The 7,282-nt window shown below is 37.7% G+C and overlaps 1 protein-coding gene across 1 annotated transcript in view; it reads right to left on the bottom strand.

The window, feature by feature from the left end:
• Arhgap6 (Rho GTPase activating protein 6) overlaps positions 1 to 7,282 on the bottom strand; it is a 498,894-nt gene that overhangs the window by 400,626 nt on the left and 90,986 nt on the right. The gene's annotated exons all lie outside the window — the stretch shown is intronic.

Raw genomic sequence — 7,282 nt, 5'->3', positions numbered from 1 at the left:
TGCAAACTTTATATGCCCCAGTACAGGGGAACGCCAGGGCCAAAAAAATGGGAATGGGTGGCTAGGGAATTAGGGAGGAGGGTATGGGGGACTTTTGGGATAGCATTGGAAATGTAATTGAGGAAAAGATGTAATAAAAAAATTTTAAAAAAATGAAAGAAAAGAAAAGAAAAACATATAGACATAATAAATCCCTTGCCTCCAACGCTTGCAGCTGTAACATGCTTGTGGCCTTGCTTGTGTTATGAAGGCTTAGAAATTTACTGGCAACCTGTGATTTTTACTGAATGCCACTTTACTGATAGGCAGCTATTTTATGGTTCAGGGTTCTATATCAATTCTGCCCAGAATTAGCCCTAATAATTATCCCGATAAATGGTGAGATGATTCATAGTCTTATGTCATTTTATAGATTATGATAGTAGGAGGTTGGAAATATACCCAAGGTCCACGTACCTCATGAACAGTGGTAAAGGAATGGGTCTAAGGCTTCTAAGAACAACCTGTATGCAATCTCCATCCCCAGAGTCCTCTTGTGTTGAAATTTGGATATGAATGCTTCCTCAAACATCCCATGTGTTCACGGTTTACACCTCAGCCTTCAGGAAGTTCTGTTTAGTGGTAGTTGCATCACTTGGTTAGTGTGCTGATGAGCTCATAGATGACTGAGCTCCTGGGAGGTGGTAGAAATTACAGAAGATGATGTCTATGTCAAAGAACTTGTTTACTGGGAACAGGTCATGAGAAGTTGTACCTTACAACTATAACCCTCCCCCACCCCCTCCCCCAGCACACACATATTTCCTGGCTACAATTACATGTCAGTCCTCTTGTAATACATGCACTTGCCATGGTGTTTCTATCTTGCCATAAGCCTGAAATCAACATGACCAGCTGACCCTGGCCTGAGCTATTGTAAACCATGTGATCAAACAAATCTCCCCTCTTTATGAATTGTGTATGTGGAGCATTCTGTCACAGTAAAGGAAAGGCGATGGAGATACGCTACAATATATTTTGCTATTTATTAACTAAAGGTACATATATTTGGATATTTGGTCTTCCAAAGAGTGGTCATATCTTGGGCGGCTCTGGAATCTTTTGTAAAAGTGGCCTGTTTGGCATACATACAGTCAGTAGGAGTACGCTTTGTAATTTAGGTCTGCTTTTAAATGAAGTCCGTTCTTCCTTCTTCCAAATCCAGCTGCCATGTTAGGGGATAAGGCACATGTCCCCACTGTCACAAAGCTACTCTGGCAAGCCTCCCCCTGAATCATGGACCAAATCCTTGTGAAACCATGAGCCAAATAAACTCATCTGCCTTTAAATCACTTGCCAGTATGTTGTCATGGCAATGAGAATAATCTTTAGATTGGTACCAGAGAAATGGGCCTGTTGTTCAGATAAACCTGATCACAATGGCTCACAGGCATGAAAAACTGAGTCGTGACAGAAATTTAGAAGGCTTTACCAAAGCTATGGCCAAAGAATCCTGTAATGGTTTGTTCTGGTAGAAACTTATAGACTACAATGCTAACAGCACACAACACAGTAGGGACTGTGACCATGAAATTTCAGGAATTGATTAGAACCCTATTAAGAACTAGCCTAAATATCATGTTATACTCTGGCAATGAATGTCAGGTGACATTCTGCCCACGTCCTGAAATTTTGAATGAAGCTGAATCCATACCCAATGAACTAATGAACTCAGTAGAGAGAAAGCCAAGCTATCATCATCCCACTTCGGCTGTGGCAAGGTTATTGATGGGCATGGCTAGTCACATTCATAGTAGAATACAGAGCCAAAAGATGAGCACATACATAGGAAATGTCCACTTTGACAAAGGGAAGGAGAACAGGTACAATCAAGAACAAGGCAAGTTGGATGAAATGGCTGTAACTGGCAAAGAGATTAACACAATTCAAGAAAAGCTGGGAGAAACAGGAAAGGAGAACTGGAAGAAACAGGCTGTAAATTTGAGGGACTTAATACATTTGAAAAGAGTGCTGCCTGGGGTCCCTTCTGAGAAACAGCAGCCTAAGAAAATAGTTTCCTAATGCTAGCATCACAGGCACTTGGATGTACAAGAGGGCCCAAGAATATTGCAAGCTGGCAACATAATTTGGTGTCGTGGAGTAATGAGGAATACAGATTTCAAGAGTTATGGGATACCAATGGCTTTCCTCAAGGTTCTAGAGAATAAAACCTGTGAGTTGATGCAATATGTAATGGTGTCAGATGCCCCTTCAGGGAAGCCCCAGAGAACAGATGCATGTAACTGTGAAGGTGAAGCCTAGGTTGCCACAGCAACTCCATAATGTCAGACACAGAATACTTGCCAATGGAAACTGCAAGCACTAAGTGGAGACAATCAAAAAGGCTGTGTGCAGAGTCCTAGGGGAAGGGATTCTCAAGCACACTAGAGCTCAGATTATGTTGTATGTAAGACATGGAATTCCAAGATAAACCTGCTAGGTTTTGGTCCAGCTTTAACCTAATCTTTCCTTGCTATGCTATCATTCCTTCCTTTTGGAATAACAGTGTTTAGTCTGTACCATTGTACACTGGAGGAATGTGACTTGATTCCTTTAGTTTTACAAGGAGTTTATGGGTAAGTGTCTGCCATGAGTTCTGAGATGACACTGTTGTGCTGAGGAGAGGAGTTGTGAAATTGGGCTGAATGCATTTTGCATGGAGATGGTCATGAGCCTATGTGGGGATGAAATCCAAGATCTTTGATTTGAATGCATTTCAATACTCATTTCCCCCTTGGTGATGCAGTTTTGGGAAACTGTGAGATCTCTGGGACATGGGACCTAGCTGATGAAAGGCCAGACAGTAGAAGAAAGATCCAAAGATTACATCTGCTTCTCTTCTTCATTCATACTCTGTTCCTAGTCTATCTACCATGTGAGGCATTCTACCATGTACCATGTCACTGGTGAGTTTTATATATAGAAAGAAGTATAAAATGAACAAACTACATTCAAGTAAGAATATAAATAATTTACACACCTATCACATATAAGATGTAATTTATTACTATGCTTAAACTTTTTAAAATTTATTTTATAATTTTGAGTATATGCATATTTTGTCTGCATGTATATCTGTGTGTCATATATATTCTGGGTACTTAAAGAGGTGGTAAGACTCCCTGAGGGCACTAAGAATCAAACCCAGGTCCTTCGCAAGAACAAGTGCTCTAAACTACTGAGCCAACTCTCCAGGCCATTATTGAGCACAACTTTGATGTATATTTTCTCATATAATGTTCATAACAATGCATGAGAAACTTTAAATAGTATCATTTCTTAATGGCAAAGTGAAATTCTAGGGTTCATGGATAGCTATCATCTGTGCTCAGAAAGTAAGTCACATAGTTTCTATTCTCAACCACAACAACTTAGTAACCACTTTCTAGGATGATCAACAGGAGAAAAGGCTACTATTGCCTCTGGGACTAGAGACTATCTGGCAAAGGTTAGGATATTTATATCAAGTCCACTTCACAGATACAATTATTCCCACAGATCCCCAATAGAAGTTCCACAGTACTAATGTGTGTTTTCTCTTAGGGACTCTTGAACAGGTTCTTTAAGTGTACAAAATAAGCCACAGTACTATACAACATTACATACCTGCTGAATTACCAAAATAGATACTGCCTTCACAACTAGGAACCGCCTCCTTCTCATATTAAATTCTGTTGCTCATGTCAACATAAAATGGAATTATTTAGAAAACTGACAATTTGTAACTTCAAAAGACTTGAGGGTTCATTAGACATTTTGGTATACTCAGCCAATAATTTTTTTATGGAGAATGATTATAAGCTAAGTAAATAAAGAACCTCGTAATAATAAATCATGATCAAGTAGGTTTAATCCCAGGAATTCAAGGAAGTTCAACATTAGGAAAGATATGAATGGAATTCCCTTTATACTAAAGGGAAAGGGAAAATGATCAGTCATCTCAACAAATGCTAAGATAGGTTTTACAAAGTTTCAAAAGGATGTGAAAGACACAATAGAAGGTGGCTAATTTATCATGGTCAATTTAGGTTTTAAATGATGCCTACATTTAGTATCATGCTTGAAGTTTCCAATGACATGCAAGATGAGAAAATGCAAAAGATCCCTAAACATAGAAAAGGATAATGTCAAACCATGAATAGTAGATAAATGAAATCCTGTCTACAAATTTAACCTTTTCAGTTTTTTAAAACTAATACAAAAGTAATAAGGTCACTGGAATAGGACCAATGCAAGACCAAAATATACAAGGTAATAGTTATAGGCCATCAATAACCATATGTAATACATATTGAAGAACTGTATTACATATAGCTAAGAAAACACACACACAGAGGAAACCAACAAAACCTGTACTGTACTGGGGAACAATTACCAGCCCATTAGCAGTTGGGTATTATAAACTGACCTACTGATTGAAACAATATAAGCACCTTCTTTTATTCCAATGGTATCTGTTCAAACCATTTTGCTACCAAAATGCCCTTAAGGTGACAAATGCGTGTATTCAGTTGTTTATCTCTTGATTGTAACAAGTGCTGATGCAACATCAAAGCATAACGTTTTACATAAATTATAAACTAATGTTTTTACTTATCCATATGAAGAATGAATAAGTTTAAAAGGAAAAAAAAAACCTCAACTTAAGTTGGATCACAGAGCTAATCTTGGAGAAGATCCCCAAGTTCAGACTGGTTTAAGGGTTTCAAGAGATAAGAATAGGATTGGTATAGGATGAAAGCATTTATATGACTGTGCATTCTCAGTAATTTAAAGCAGGTTAAGATCCTCAGATGTCTGTGCTCAGAATAGCTATCACAAAGAAAACAAATAATTGCAAATAGTGCCCAGAATGTGGTCAAAAGAAACCCTTATTCTCTGCAGATTGAAATATAAGCCATCCACTCAAGAAATAAGTAAAAAGGCTCATCAAAAACTAAGCAGATCTACCATATGATCCAAATATATAATTCACAAACGACTCTTCAACCTATCATAGCACATCAATGTTTACTGCAACTTTTAGATAGATAGATAGATAGATAGATAGATAGATAGATAGATAGATAGATAGATACATAGATACATAGATACATAGATACATAGATACATAGATATGATATAGATATAGATGATAGAGATAGACACATAGTAGGTAAGTTTTAGAACCAACATAGTTCCAGGAGTGGTGACACATGCCTTAAATCCCAGAACTCACGAGGCAGAGGCAGGTGAGTTCTGAGTTCTGAGAGGTTTCTGAGTTCAAGGCCAGCCTGGTCTATAAATCATGTTCTAGGACTGCCCAGGGTATGGCTACGCAGAGAAACCTTGTCTCAAAAATAAAACAAACAAACAAAAAGCAAGCAAACAAGGTTAGGTGTCCAGCAACACAGAAGTGGATAAAGAATAGAGTATATTCAGCTGTAAAGAAAAGTGAAGTTATGTCATTTGCAGAAAAATGGATGCATTTGGAGATTACCACGTTAGTTAAATTAAGTCAATCTCAGAAAGATAAATGCTCCATTTTTGGAGTCTAGGACTTTTATAAAGCTACATGAATTAATATATGTACAGATGAATTCAAAGTAGAAACAAAATTGTCTATGGGAAAGGGGGGACTAATGGGAAGGATGAATGGGAAAGGGGAAGGGTAGTAGGGTTTGGGAGCAATATGCTCAAAGTACAGTGCATAGTTGCATGAAAGTGGACCTATATAAATCTGTATGATAAAAGGGTGACATCTAGAGAGAAGACTCAGCAAGTAAAGTGCTTGCTATGCAAGCCTGAAGACATGAGTTTGATTCCCAAGACCCACACAAAGATGAAAAGAGAAAACCAACTCTACAAAGTTATTCTCTAACCACTACCACAATACAAGCACCATAGTATGTTCTCTATGCACGTGCACACACAAATCAACAATCAATAGTTTAAAGTAAAAAAAAAATACAGAAAATGGGACATCAAGAAAGTTTAAACTCTAAAGATTAAGCCATGATGCTGTCACAGGATTGGCTCTTGGAAAAAAGATTGCTAGAAATAATGACAGCAGGTGTGCTCTGCTATTGAGGGATAAGAAATGTGAGGTTCTCGACAAAATTTCAGGGAAAGAATTACCTAATTTGCTGCAAGATGAACACCATTGTAAAAAAAAAAAAAAAATCTGTGACACAAAGGATTCTTCACCTGATACACAAAAGGTTCACACAGGGAAGAGTTGACCTTAGTTAGTAGAATAAGTACTCCTCTTAGCATAATATTTTCTGGTTTTGTTGGTTTCATTGTTTCTTTGCTTGAGGTGCCATGGATGGAACATACAGCATGCTAAGAAAGGACTCGACCAAGAAATCTATAACATCTCTAGCACCAGTGTGATATTTTCTATACATTGAAGCTTTTGCTCTGATTTCTAGAGTAATGTGTGACTACTGTAAAATGAACTGATATTTTCTATTGTTAAGACTTATGCTTAAATATGTTTTTTCTAGTTATAGGTTTGCTCTTAGGTTTGAGGAGTTTGACATAGATACACTCCTCACTGAGGTTCAAACCCTTTCACTGGAAATTCTTAAAAGGATCCAAGAGAGCTTCACTTCTAGATGAGAACTGTTTAGCTTATGAGCTCAGAGAACAGTGTAGCCTTTTGGCCACACTTCTAACATACAAATGCAAGAAATCACTGCATGAAAAATTGCTCGAAGGTTTCTCAGAAACTTAAAATGGTAGTTATCATATGACTGAGTCCAGGAGAGATGAAAACATACGTCTATAACAAAACTTCCTTTTCTTTTTTATTATATTTTTATTATTTACAATTTTAATTTAAATACATTTTACAGACCTTCTTCCCACTCCTCAAGTATTTCTGGTCCTTTTATCCTCTCTATCCACCCAAATTTAAGTTCTTTCTTTAAAAACAAACAAAAGCCCAATACCCCCTAAACCAAGAAAATGAAACAACAAACATGAAAGAAAAAATCTTCAAAGTATAAACAAATGAAAGCATGCAAAAAAATGTGCAGCCCATCTGTAGTGGCTAATCCTGGTTGTCAACTTGACTATATCTGGAATGAACTACAATACAGAATTGGAAGGCTCACCAGGTATGGTGTCACACACCTTTAATCTGGGCTACAACTTCTGCTGGAGACTATATAAGGACATTGGAAGAAGGAAGGCTCTCTTGCTTGCCCTCTCCCCCTCCCTCTCCCTCTCCCTCTCCCTCTCCCTCTCCCTCTCCCTC

The sequence above is a fragment of the Mus caroli genome, chromosome X (assembly GCF_900094665.2).
Source record: "Mus caroli chromosome X, CAROLI_EIJ_v1.1, whole genome shotgun sequence".
Classification (NCBI taxonomy): Eukaryota; Metazoa; Chordata; class Mammalia; order Rodentia; family Muridae; genus Mus; species Mus caroli.
This window is presented reverse-complemented; position numbering and strand designations above follow the sequence as displayed.